This window comes from Pleurodeles waltl, chromosome 4_1 (assembly GCF_031143425.1).
Source record: "Pleurodeles waltl isolate 20211129_DDA chromosome 4_1, aPleWal1.hap1.20221129, whole genome shotgun sequence".
Lineage (NCBI taxonomy): Eukaryota > Metazoa > Chordata > Amphibia > Caudata > Salamandridae > Pleurodeles > Pleurodeles waltl.
This window is the reverse complement of record NC_090442.1, coordinates 383,388,681-383,402,463: the sequence shown is the minus strand read 5'-3', so window position 1 is coordinate 383,402,463 and position 13,783 is coordinate 383,388,681. Positions and strand designations below refer to the sequence as shown.

At 44.1% G+C, this 13,783-nt stretch overlaps 1 long non-coding RNA gene across 2 annotated transcripts in view; it reads right to left on the bottom strand.

The window, feature by feature from the left end:
* Positions 1 to 7,744, bottom strand: part of LOC138288517 (uncharacterized) — a 45,544-nt gene extending 37,800 nt beyond the window's left edge. The window contains exon 1 of one of the 2 annotated variants that reach the window (XR_011202428.1): positions 7,618 to 7,744. This is a non-coding gene — a long non-coding RNA (uncharacterized lncRNA). Of the gene's footprint in view, positions 1 to 7,114; positions 7,486 to 7,617 lie in introns of those variants that run through there. The other variant, XR_011202429.1, reaches the window with a different exon arrangement.
* Positions 7,745 to 13,783: the final 6,039 nt, after the last annotated feature.

Below are 13,783 nucleotides of genomic sequence, written 5' to 3'. Positions count from 1 at the left end.
CTTGAAGCAGGCAGTCGCGGTCAGGGGGAGCCTCTGGATTTCCTCTGCAGGCGTCGTTGTCGGGGTTCAGGGGGGTCAACTCTGGCTACTCACGGGCTCGCAGTCGCCGGGGAGGTCCTCCCTGTATTGTTGGTTTTCTGCAGGTCCAGCTGGGGGCGTCGGGTGCAGAGTGGAAAGTCTCACGCTTCCGGCGGGAAACGTGTGGTCTTTAAAAGTTGCTTCTTTGTTGCAAAGTTGCAGTGTTGTTAAACAGGGCCGCTGTTCTCGGGAGCTTCTTGGTCCTTTTAGATGCAGGGCAGTCCTCTGAGGCTTCAGAGGTCGCTGGTCCCTGTTGGATGCGTCGCTGTTGCAGTTTTTCTTGAAGTGGGGAGACAGGCCGGTAGGGCTGGGGCCAAAACAGTCGTCATCTCCATCTTCTCTGCAGGGCTTCAGGTCAGCAGTCCTTCATCTTCAGGTTGCAGGAATCTAGTTTCCTAGGTTCTGGGGAGCCCCTAAATACTGAATTTAGGGGTGTGTTTAGGTCTGGGAGGGCAGTAGCCAATGGCTACTGTCCTTGAGAGTGGCTACACCCTCTTTGTGCCTCCTCCCTGAGGGGAGGGGGGCACATCCCTATTCCTATTGGGGGAATCCTCCAAAATCAAGATGGAGAATTTCTAAAGGCAGGGGTCACCTCAGGACACCTTAGGGGCTGTCCTGACTGGTGGGTGACTCCTCCTTGTTTTTCTCATTATCTCCCCTGGACTTGCCGCCAAAAGGTGGGGGCTGTGTCCAGGGGGTGGGCATCTCCACTAGCTGGAGTGCCCTGCGGCATTGTAACACGAAGCCTGAGCCTTTGAGGCTCACTGCTAGGTGTTACAGTTCCTGCAGGGGGGGAGGTGTGAAGCACCTCCACCCAGAGCAGGCTTTTGTTTCTGTCCTCAAAGAGCACAAAGGCCCTCACCACATGGGGTCAGAAACTATTCTCTCAGCAGCAGGCTGGCACAGACCAGTCAGTCCTGCACTGAACAATTGGGTAAAATACAGGGGGCATCTCTAAGATGCCCTCTGTGTGCATTTTTTAATAAATCCAACACTGGCATCAGTGTGGGTTTATTATTCTGAGAAGTTGGATACCAAACTTCCCAGTATTCAGTGTAGCCATTATGGAGCTGTAGAGTTCGTTTTTGACAAACTCCCAGACCATATACTTAATAATATGGCCACAACTGTACTTACAATGTCTAAGAATAGACTTAGACACTGTAGGGGCATATTGCTCATGCAGCTATGCTCTCACCTGTGGTATAGTGCACCCTGCCTTAGGGCTGTAAGGCCTGCTAGAAGGGCGACTTACCTATGCCACAGGCAGTATTTTGTGTGCATGGCATCCTGAAGGGGATGCCATGTCGACACTGCCTTTTTCTCCCCACCAACACACACAATCTGCAATGGCAGTGTGCATGTGTTAGGCGAGGGGTCCCTTAGGGTGGCACAACATATGCTGCAGCCCTTAGGGACCTTCCCTGGTCACAGGGCCCTTGGTACCACTGGTACCTTTTACAAGGGATTTATCTGTGTGCCAGGGGTGTGCCAATTGTGGAAACAATGGTACATTTTAGGTGAAAGAACACTGGTGCTAGGGCCTGGTTAGTAGGGTCCCAGCACACTTCTAAGTCAAGTCAGCATCAGTATCAGGCAAAAAGTGGGGGGTAACTGCAAGAAGGAGCCATTTCCTTACAATATATATTTGCAATAATTTTATATGGAGAATGTGTTTTCTAATTTTCCAGTAAAAGAAAAATATTTGCATTATATAGTAATTTAGGGGTTATAATATATATACCAGGTGAAGTTCAATACTATATGTAGAGGGGAATGATATTTAGATGTTGACTTTTTTGCATGTAATTTTTTTTTTATTATTATATATGTATATAAGCCTTATTTATATTGTCATCTGTCATGTGAAACTATTATTGCTCTCCCTGTAATATAGCAGGATAATTTACCACCATATAGATATATGTATATATTTACTCCTATTTAAGTAGTCTATATACCACCCATTTGTATATACTTACACGAAAAAAAAACGTTGTCCTGTTTCTATGTCTGTGTTTGTAGGGTATTTAAGTTGTGTGTATTGGTTAGACTATACACGTAACCAAGGCTGCTTGACAGCCGAAACGCGTTGTGTTTTAATAAACATTATTAGCTTTTGACTTCCGGAGTGTGCATTTACTGTTGAAGTTTGTGGCTATATATATATATATATATATATATATATATATCTCCCTTACATCATGCAAGGCCATGCAAGGGTAAAGACAGTAAGCCATGCAGAGTCACCTTGTGTGACTCTGCAAACTTAGTAAATCCAGAGTCATGGATTTTAGTTATTAAAATGCTCCCTAGTGGAATCAGAATAGTTATTTGAAGAATATCCATCTTGAATTGTACAGATATCACTCAGTGATTAAGATATTTTAGATGTATTACCATTCTGTAGCCCCCTGGCACCATTGTCACAAGAAAGATTACTGAGTAAGTTCCACTTCAATGTCTCCTTCTGCGGTTGCAAGCTTGATTTTCAGAAGGCTACTCTTCTCCAAGCTCCTGGGCCATGGTGTTGTATGGATACAAAGATATATAATCTGTGCAGTATCCATTTTGAACTACCTGAAGCACGTGTCTCGTCACGTACCCAACGCAATTTTTCACGTTGCTGAATTCATCCTCCCACTGGAAGTGCTGGGACAAATCTGGCAGATGCACAAGTGAGCTTGCTTACTCAGTGAACACGTTTTTTGGCTTCTGCTATGCTTTGACTGTGTAGCTCTTGCCTAGTTTGCCTTATTGAGAGGCCTGGCATTACTTGCTAGATGGCTGTCTAAAGGAAGACTTCTGTGAAGAAGTCAAGCACAGATTTATCATTTGTTGCTGCTAACTGGATGGCAATGAAAGCTAGTGTTCATTTAGTAGCTGTTCTTCCCATTCAGAAATGAACTGCATTACTCCTAGAAAAAGCATATGAAGAGCGCCTACATTCTGGGGTAGCTCTGTAAACTTGTCTTAATATCAAGGTCCTCTTGGTTGAAACAATTGCTCCTTCAGTCAGGGAAGATGATCTCACAACATCGAAGGAAACATCCACAGTAAATTCGATCCAACTTTCCATTCCTACCAGGAGACCTCAAAATTCAGACTCTTATTCAAATGCCTTTTTGATGATGTTATGAGCCATGTGCATCATCTGCATAAGGCACCTTAAAAAGAATCAACAATTTCCGAGTTTGGGATTTTGTCCTCCAAAGCCGGTCTAAAATGATACATCTTTTCCATAAACCAAGGCATACTAATTTTGTCAGGATCTTCCATTGCTGTGAAACCACATCCATAACATGGTTGGAATGGCAGATTTATTTTAATTTAGAAGAGCGTGCAATGTAGGTGGCTGCATCTCCACTCATGAAAACCCCAGGTTTTGGTTCACTTGTGCAAGCGCCATTGGAGGTATATACTTTCCAATGTACTTGCACTTTTGTCCATCTGATAAAATTGCTGCCTCACTCTCAGAGCCAGACAAACCTGAGAAAGATGTTATCTTTTCCTATATTATCCTTAACAGTGCACCATCACCCAGGCGGGTATTCTGGCACTGAAGTCGCTGTAATTCTAGCCTGGCCTAGGGCTGGCAGCCAGGTCTTCAGGTTCAACTCTGGAAATGAAGAAATGCTCTTGTGTTGCGGCAGGACGTACTAGGGTTTAGTGGTGATGTGTGGGGGGGGGGGGAACTGACCACTTATTCTGTGTATGCATGGGATGTATGTAAGTGGGAGCTGGGCAGAGTGTCTGGATGGTTTGTGAAACAAGATTCAGCTGTTGAGGTAGGCTGTGCCTGTGTTATGTAGTGCTTTGAATGTGGGTGTGAGGGGTTTGAAATAGGTGTATTTGTGTTTGAGAGCCAGTGGAGCTCTTTAAGGTGTGATGTGATCTGTACGCAGCATGGTAGGTTGATTGTGATTCTGACTACTGAACTCTGAATGGTTTGAAGTTGTATGGCTATTTTTTTTTTGTTGATACAGGCATAGAGGGAGTTCTGATACTCCAGCTTGACTTGGTCGGTCACGCTAAGTTGGCTGACCATGATGATCCCAAGGTTTTTGGCATGGGTGCATATCAAATTTCAAAAAGCAACCAGGTGTAATCACATGGCAATAATCTCTTCCTGAAGATCACAACTTCTGTCTTGTCAGTGTTATGTTTGAGACAGTTGATTCAATCGGTGACTTTGGTCATGCAGACAGCAAACTTGCTCCAGCTGTTGAGAATCTTGCCATAGAGGGAAGGTATAAGCTGTTTGGCGTAGGCTAGGACCTTGACACCATGGATGCGGGTGATGCTTACAAGTGAGGTCATGTAGGTGTTGAAGAGGGTTGGGTTAAGGTATGATCCTGGCGGTACTCAGCAGATGAGTTTTCAGATGTCGAAGTGTACGGGCCAGGCTGTCGTCTTCTGGTGAGGAAGGAGCATATCAAGCAGAGAGCAAGAATTTGAATTTCCATCTCATGCTGGGGTTGTAGCAAATGCAAAAAGACCTCCAGGAGAATGAGAGCAATCATGTCTCCTCTGTTCAGAATCATACGGATGTTGTCTGTAGCAGCAAGGTGTACTGTTTCCATGCTATAGTTGGGTCTGAATCCAGTGTCTTATATGCTGAGTGCACATACGCAATGTAGAATATGAAAGTTTGTGCTTGCCAGGTTCATCTGGAATACAGCACTTTTGTGATCCTGAAACACTTAAGATTAGTATGAACATGGGAGTCCCGACTGATGAGTCCTCTACAATGTGAGAAAAAAGGCCCAGCAGAAGCAAACTCACAAAGTCCGACTGACTTTTCATATTTAAAGATGGGCATACTGCCACCTATTCACTGTGTCACAAGTCAATACCTGCACAATTCCATACTCCTTTGAATTTCTTCATGATTCGTCTGTTTACATAGGACCACCCCCTTGGCAGAGGACAATCAGGAAAGAGAATTCTAAAGGAAAGACCCATGCACAGCCAGTGTTTCTGCATTATTCTAGCTTCTGTCTCAGTCGGAAACAGATAAAGAAACCCAGAAGGAGGGAGGCTAAGCCAAGCTATTTATGGTGCCTCAGTGGGACTTGTGAAAGAATTTCCTGGCTCGTACTTTTCTCTCTGAAGGTGGATACTCTCGCTTCACAAATAATGGATGGACTAGGCTGCAGGAAGTAGAAGTAGTGCTTTACGTGTAGATCAGAGAGATTGCTACTTTTGTTATGCTCACACTGTTGAGTAGAGCAGTGGTTCCCAACCTGTGGTCCGCGGACCCCCAGGGGTCTGTGACACATTCCCAGGGGGTCCGCAGGCCTGGGCTGGAAGGAAGGCACTTCTCCAGATGGGGCCTCTGACAAACACGTGCATGCGTGTTTTTATATTTATTACTTCCTTTGTTGAGCAGTTTTAAACGCACTGCAAAGCTCCTTGTCCTGCAAAAATAAAAGAGTCAAGCTAACTCAAGTGATTAATGTATCTGCTGGAGAGAGATGGGAGTTTTGTGCAGTGGCAGTTTTGACTCAAAGGTAGAGCAGATGGTTAATATGCCTGCTGCAAAGAATGTGTATCATGCAAAGAACAGTATTTTATGTGCATGGCACAGTGGGTTACTGCTTTTATCACAGAGATTATTTTGTTACTATGCAGTTCATAATCGTAATCTAGCACAGTGAGCTGTGAACTGCCATTAAAGAGCTGCATGCAAACACCATGGCACAAATTAGAAAGCTGTTTTTTTCCTAGTCTTTCATTTTCCTTATGCTGCTAAAAAAGGTTTGTTTGTGTAGAAATACATTCCTATTGCTAACACAGTGCTTAATTTGTGCTTCTTGTTTCCGGTGCTGAGCACCGGCACCTATTTTTGAGGGCCGGGCTTATTCTTCTGCCTCAAGCATTTGCTGCAAGCAAAAGACACATATGGGAAAGATGGAGAAAGTGAAAAACAAAAAGCGTCACAAAGGGAGAAAGTAGAAAGCTGCTAGAGTGAGCTGAAGTGGCTTTATATGGACTGAAGAGTCTCGATATGGCTTCAGGATTATGCTGCCTCAGTATTCCGTGTACTCACATTTAATTGCAGCAGCCGCATGTTTAAGAGGAGGGCTTTGTGAACCGACACGTTTTTATTTACAAAGTAAGCACTGTGCTAACGTCATCGCTAATCACTGTGCTGTGTTCTGAATCCTAAGCTTCTCTGGACCAAGCACTCTTAGAAAATGCCTACCAGTGTGGATGACATGTAAATCCTACACTTTGTAGTCCTCTGTAAAGCGCCCCGACACTCTACAGTGGTATGAGAGGTGCTATAAAACAAATGAAGTACACGTGACAGACAGGGTAGGGAGAGAGGCCCTTATGGTTTACTTCCTTTCCCCTTCACTTATTTATGTGAAAAAGCTTTCTCAGATCTTGCATACCTAAAAAATAAATACAGAAATCGCTCTGGAAATGCAGAATCTGACCTAAGGATTCACCTTTCCTAAATAAAACCAAACATTGAAAAAGTAGTTGCCTAGATGCAGCACCAACCTTCCCAATAAAATGTTTCGATTTTTGCATATTTTTTCAATACAAAATAATTTTATCTTTAGTAATTTCAGTATTTGTTTGGTGTGTACTTGTTATATTTTTTGCGAATTACTGTTTTAATGTTTGAAAATTAAATCGTACTAATTGCTGGGGGTCCCCGGCTTCCAGTAATGATTCATTGGGAGGTCCTCAGGAGTCAAAAGGTTGGGAACCACTGGAGTAGAGTTCACTGGTACCGGAAACTTGCTAGTCTTCTATATATGAGTATATACCCTGCTAAGCGTTTTTGCTCAAGAAATCGAAATCATGTTACCCTGGTAACAGACAGCTTTTTCATGCAACTGCATACCCTGCTTACCTTTTCCTCGCACGTGAGTCAGCAGAAATTACACTCCCATACAAAATACTTGCTAAACTACCAGTTTTCATGTGAAAGCCCGACTCACATTTAATTCTTAAACCTTTCTATTCTTGCAAGAAATAACCGAAGTCCTGGAAAAAAAAGCGTCCCTAGCCTACTTACACTAGATTAATCAGTCCTTCTTGACTCGGACACTTGGTGCAGGTTGCTGTCACTCTTGCTAGTCGCACGGTCATTCTTTTCTTGCTTTCTTGTTTGGTATATTGTTTTCAGCAGACTCATGCAGCTTTACGTTGGTAGTGAGGAAAAGTTTTTACTTGTTCTTTGCCTTGTCCAGATAATTAACTCCCTAGCACCGGTGTCGATGGATTCTGTCGGGAATCGCCTCATCAGGAGTAGTAAACCCTGCGCTATATAGATACAATTACAATAAAAACAAAGGGCTGAAATGAGACAGTGCCTTTCCTCCAAATTAAGCTGGAGTTAGCACTGGCAGGTGTGGGAAAATTCTAGCACTCCCCGGCGCGCGCGAGGCAAAATGTGGCGCTTTAATAGACAGAGCGCCCTGCTTTCCTGCTAGACTGGAAGCCATTATTTCAGTCATGATAGGCCTTTTTGTCTCATTCTGTTTTCTTTTTAATTAGGTTTTAAAACAATTAGCTTACGCAATATTCTTCGGAAGCTCCTCAGCGGGCCTTGCGCGGTTTCTTCTCTCTGAAGGCTGAGGAGGGGGACGTGGTGGGGCGGGGAGGAAGGTGCCCTTTAAATACATCAGGGTGAAGGTCAGACGCAGACTGGGTTTGTTCTTCTGCTGCAGCTTCTTTTGTGACCTCGTCTGCATTGTTTGTGTTTTCCCCTCCCCCTGCGCTTTGAAGTGCTGCTCACCAGGTGTTCCTGTTCTGAATTACACATGAAAGGACCACATCCCTGGGCTAATTAACTAGTAAACTGCACCCGCACCCTGGGTCTAATTGAGGCTGCACTTAAAATTGGATGCAAACGCTTTCTTACCACAGGCATCCCTTCTTTATTGTTATACCCGGAGATTGATGGCCTACTGAGTGAATCAGCTCATGAAAAACCGCCCAACCAGGGCACAAGTCAGATCTCGCATCAGGGCAAATTGTGTATTTGCACTGGTCAAAAAAAAGAAACGAGGGCGTGATTTAATTTACTGTAGTTGTGCAAATGTATGGACTTGATGCCATTTTTGACACTTTATTCTGTTTTGCGCTTCCTTTCATAATCAGTAGCCCCTGGGTTGAAACGAATGCGATAGGCAGTGAAGTGTGTTTTTTGTTTCAATAGGGCCACTCTTCACATCAGGGAAGGAGCACATTTAGAAATCGACCAAGGTGCTACTTTTCAGGTCGCATTTTTAGTTTTTTTTAAAATAATTGAACACTTTGCCTTTTTCTTTTGTGTTCTTTCTAGATCTCTCGTTTCTCAAGTACTTGGCAATTCTGATTAATCTTGATATCAACAAACATATGTTTCTCAAAATTGTAAAGGAAGCCACCATCTGAAGATGTCTATTTCTGTTTCAATAACTGTTACATAATCATGCCAATGATGTTTTTCTACAGGGAAGTGAGTATGACAATCACAACTTTCACAAGTTGTTAGAGTGCCCTCACAGTTGTTCTGTTAATATATTTCCTTAGAATAGAAATATATTTTTTCAAAGAGGCACTGAATTTTTACTGTGACTGATAATGCCACAAGCTTTTACTGGCTAAAACGAGAAACAAAATAATGAAAAGGTTATATAAGGAACCTTATGGAAATATATGGAAAAGTTAATTATACGAGGGGCTCATTTCTATGCTTTGGTGGTTTTGTAACAGGAGAGACCTCGAGGAAGTGATGTCACACTAAAGACTAGATTTAAAACATCAAGGGCCATACTTATACTTTTTTAGCGCCGCATTTGCGTCATTTTGTGAGGCAAAAGCGGCGCAAACGTGCAAAATACAATTGTTATTTTGTAAGTTTGTGCCTTTTTTGTGTCAAAAAGGGGCGCAAACGCGGCGCTAAACAAGTGTAAATATGGGCCCAGGAGTCATGAGCAAAAAACGGGTGCATCAAAGCTAGGGTGATTAGATGGCTCAATGTCACCACTTTTCGATTCCAATACTTTGCTTTTATATATCAGTGCATTCTGGGAGTTGTCTTGGGTATTTTTAGCCAATTGGATCAATACACCTGTCAACAATAACATGTAAAATCAAAGCAGTATCCTGGGGATATAGAGCCACCTGGCCACCCTAATCAAAACACTTGATACAGAATAAGTAGAACAATAGCATACATAATACTAAGATCAATGATCAGTGGGTATTTGCAATAGTAACATACCAGTATCTGTAGTGAGAACTAATACAACAAATTATGTAAAACAGAAACTGAAAAAAACATAATTATATTCAGGTCCATTAATACGTGACAAAGAGTATGCCAATTATCCTGTTGAGGAAGTAAAATCACAGAGAAACCCGAATAGCAAATATCTGGGCGGGCTCAAAGGCACATAAGAGCTAGACTTGGTCATGGGTATAAAGAGGAAGGGGAAAACTGCTCCCTTGAAAGATGGGAAGGATGTGCAGCCATCCACTTCTGAATATGATCAAGTGCCAGGTGTAGTTGTGGGTAAACTAACGATTAAAGAGGGAGAATCGAGCAAATGTTTGGCTCTGGTTTTAAGAGCCCGTGCATTAGCTAAGCCTTGAAAATATTTGACATGTAAATCACATAAAAAACATCAGGTTGATCAGGGATACTCAAAGTACGACACGCGGGCCTCATGCGGCCCCTCTGACCTTTACATGCGGCCCCTGGGAGAACAGGAGCACGGACCAGCTGTTAGCTCAAAAATATTAAACACACACACAGGCGGTCATTCTGACCCTGGCGGTTGAAAACCGCCAGGGCAGAGTGGCGCGAAAGCACCGCCAACAGGCTGGCGGTGCTTCATGGGCAATTCTGACCGCGGCGGTAAAGCCGCGGTCAGAAAAGGGCAACCAGCGGTTTCCCGCCGGTTTACCCCTGCCCCAAAGAATCCTCCATGGCGGCGCTGCTCGCAGCACCGCCATGGGGATTTCGACCCCCTTCCCGCCATCCTGGTCCTGGCGGTAAAAACCGCCAGGAACAGGATGGCGGGAACGGGTGTCGTGGGCCCCCTAACAGGGCCCCATAATGATTTTCAGTGTCTGCCCAGCAGACACTGAAAATCGCGACGGGTGCCACTGCACCCGTCGCACACCAGCAACTCCGCCAGCTCCATTCGGAGCCGGCTTCATCGTTGCTGGGGCTTTCCCGCTGGGCGGGTGGGCGGCCTTTTGGCGGTCGGCCGCCCGCCCAGCGGGAAAGTCAGAATGACTGCCGCGGTCATTTGACCGCGGTGCGGTCTTCTGGCGGTCTCCGCCCGACGGGCAGCGCCCGCCGCCTGCCGGGGTCTGAATGACCCCCACAATCATTTATTTCAAACTTAACTGGTGTTAAAGAAAGGAAGTAACTATGGACTCCTGCACTTAATTTTAGAAACGCCTTCATTTTTAAAGACATCTTGCAGCATAAGTGTAAAACCAAGACAGTCTCTTCAAAATTAAAAAGGTGTATTTAGTTAACATGCAGAACCTTTTCGCCTTAGTACAATTTGTTTTATCAGCGCATTGAGATGTATTCATTTATAAGTGATAGTGTTCAAACATAAATTTGGAAACATAAATTGGAAAACATGAATTATTCCTCTTCCGCTGAGAACACCACTGATAATAAACTAAAGAGGCAAGTCACTTGGTATGTGCACTTTACGGGTGGCCTGGGTTCCTATCCTACATAAACAACATTATAGTTTATTAAATCAAACGCAGAATCAAGTTTTGTGCAGCACACACCATGAATCATGTATTTCGAGGTCATCTTAAATGTGATAATGCAGAAAAAGGAAGGAAAGTGACTCTAAACAATTGCCTAGGATCACACAATTTGGAAAAGTGGGTAAGCCGGGATTAATTCCAGGTTTTCTGGTTGCCCATTGTTTATTTCAGCAACTAGATGTATATTCTTTGCTTCCCCTACACCTACCTTGCCACCAATCCCCCTAGTCATCCCACCCGACCGCCACTGCCCTGCCATCAATGCGGCCCCAGGCACGTCACAGACCAAACTTTTTGGCCCCTGTGAAAATGTTTGTGAGTACCCATGGGTTAGATTATAGTAAGTTGTCTTAAAAATTTTTAAAAAGTGCATTTCCATAACATGCGGAAGTGTTTCCCCCGATATATCAGATTATGGGGGTCATTCTAAGTCTGGCGGGGGGCGGAGGCCGCCCGCCAGACTTCCCCCCTCCAAAATACCGCTCCGCGGTCGCAAGACCGCTGAGGGTATTTTGGCTTTTGCACTGGGCTGGCGGGCGACCGCCAAAAGGCCGCCCGCCAGCCCAGTGCAAAAACCCTTCCCACAAGGACGCCGGCTCAGAATTGAGCCGGCGGAGTGGGAAGGTGCGACGGGTGCAGTTGCACCCGTCGCGAATTTCACTGTCTGCAATGCAGACAGTGAAATTCAAAGTGGGGCCCGCTTACGGGGGCCCCTGCAGTGCCCATGCCATTGGCATGGGCACTGCAGGGGCCCCCAGGGGCCCCACGACACCCCATACCGCCATCCTGTTCCTGGCGGGCGAACCGCCAGGAACAGGATGGCGGTATGGGGTGTCTGAATCCACATGGCGGCGCAGCGAGCTACGCCGCCATGGAGGATTCAGAAGGGCAGCGGAAAACCGGCGGGAGACCGCCGGTTTTCCTCTTCTGACCGCGGCTGAACCGCCGCGGTCAGAATGCCCTGCGGGGCATGCCAGCTTGTTGGCGGTGCTCCCGCCGACCCTGGCCCCGGCGGTCTAGTACCGCCGGGGTCAGAATCACCCCCTATATCTCTGCATTGAGAAGTGTTTATTAAAAGTGAGCATTTTTAAAAATGAACTGAGAGATATTCCTGCCACTGCCCTGATGACAATGCTCCTAGTGAATTACGAGACACATTATTTGTTTTGTGTACCCTATATGTGGATTCAATACTTGTTATAGATGGAGCAACATTATAGAATATTAAATTAAACATGAAAAGTTTTGAATAGCGCACCTCTAAAACTCACATATTTGAAAGTGCTCTCATATATGAAAATGAACAAAAAGGAGGCTCGGTGAGATAAATTATTTGCCTATGATCACACAGTTTGGTCAAACAGGGTCGCTGGAATTGATCCCAGATTTTCCAGTTTGATTCTGTACAATCAGTCACTAGATGGGAATCTCTTTCTCACATCAAAGGTGTTTAATTGTCGGCATAAGAGAGTGTGGGTGACAAGCAGAATGCATATATTTTACCACTTTTTCATACTGTGAACTTTGCGCATGGAGGTAAGAGCACTTCACAACAGGCATAGACTATGTTACACCTTTTTTTAAGCACATGTACATTTTTGGGGAGGCACAGGATGCTTTTAGGAGTTGGGAAACCTGGTTCCACATTTTAGATGGTTTTGAGCTGTAGCCATTAGGCCAGAATTGCTTCCCGTAAAGCTCACCTCATTTTGGGCTAAAGGTTCCTAGAGGACATTAAGCTGAGCCAGAGCCAGGCATATAGCTCAAGCCTGGCTCAAGTTTTCAGTGGCTCACCCAACTTGAGTCAGGTGGATAAGGTAATAACATTAAGAGTGGTGGCCTTAAGGTAAAATTGAGTGTTGCAGTCATATTGATGATATGAAATCCCAGACTATTTGGTGATTTATCCAAGAGCTCCCAGGTAGAGATTGAAAAGAGCTGATGCTAGCACAGACATCTGTGGGATGCCTTGAGGTAGCAGCATTATGGTCACTTGGGATTGATTGTAGGATCAGACTTGAACCAGTGTAGAACTTTATCATTGAAGCCAATGTGTTTCTTTATAGTGAGAATGAGGTTGTCATGACTGACTATGTCAAATGCTGCAGAGAGATCTAATAGGATTAAGTAGCAGTAGTTCCCTTTTTCTAGAATGCACAGTGCACAATGCATCACCAATAATTTGTAACAAGAATGCTTTGGTACTGCATCCTATAGTGACACCAGATTGGAACTAATCCAGGAGCTTATTCTCCTGAACAATGTTGTTAATTTGTTATTGACACAACTTCCCAGAATGTTGGTAAAAAAGGAAGGCGGGAAACAGGGCGGTTATTAAGGTCTCGTTGGTCAGCTGGCCAATTGTTTTTAGAAGCTTGGTGAATTTCCTGGCTTTAAACAATACAGAAAAGTCCCTTGAGAGAAATACAGCCTAATCAATTTTACCTAATATGGTTCAGGCTGGAAAGCATGACCTTAGAAAGGTGAGCACATATTGGATTATTCACAGGATTAGATTTCAGATTTGCTATGATGTATAAAAGCTCAGACTGAGAGATTACCTAAAATCAAGACAAATATTTGGAGATTTTCTGCCACTATCTTCAAATGCAGAATAAAAGAGAGAGAGGGGAGAGACCCTTCAATAGCTTTAACTTGAGAGAAAAACATATCTATTATTTTTTCACGTTTCCATTGATGTTCTTCAGTAGTAACCAAAGGCAAAACATTAGTATGGTATGCACAGTGAATTAATTTACCTGTAAGAGTGTATTAGGCATTTTTTAAGCAACTCAATATGAGCTTTGGTGGGTGAGGATTTAGCATAGAAAACATGTTTTGTAAGACATTTTTGCAGTACGCAGGTTAGCTTTGGATGGATTAAGATGCCATGAGTGTGTAATCAAGAAAAGTTTTTTTTTCTCATAATGCAAGTCCTAGGTATACCAGGATG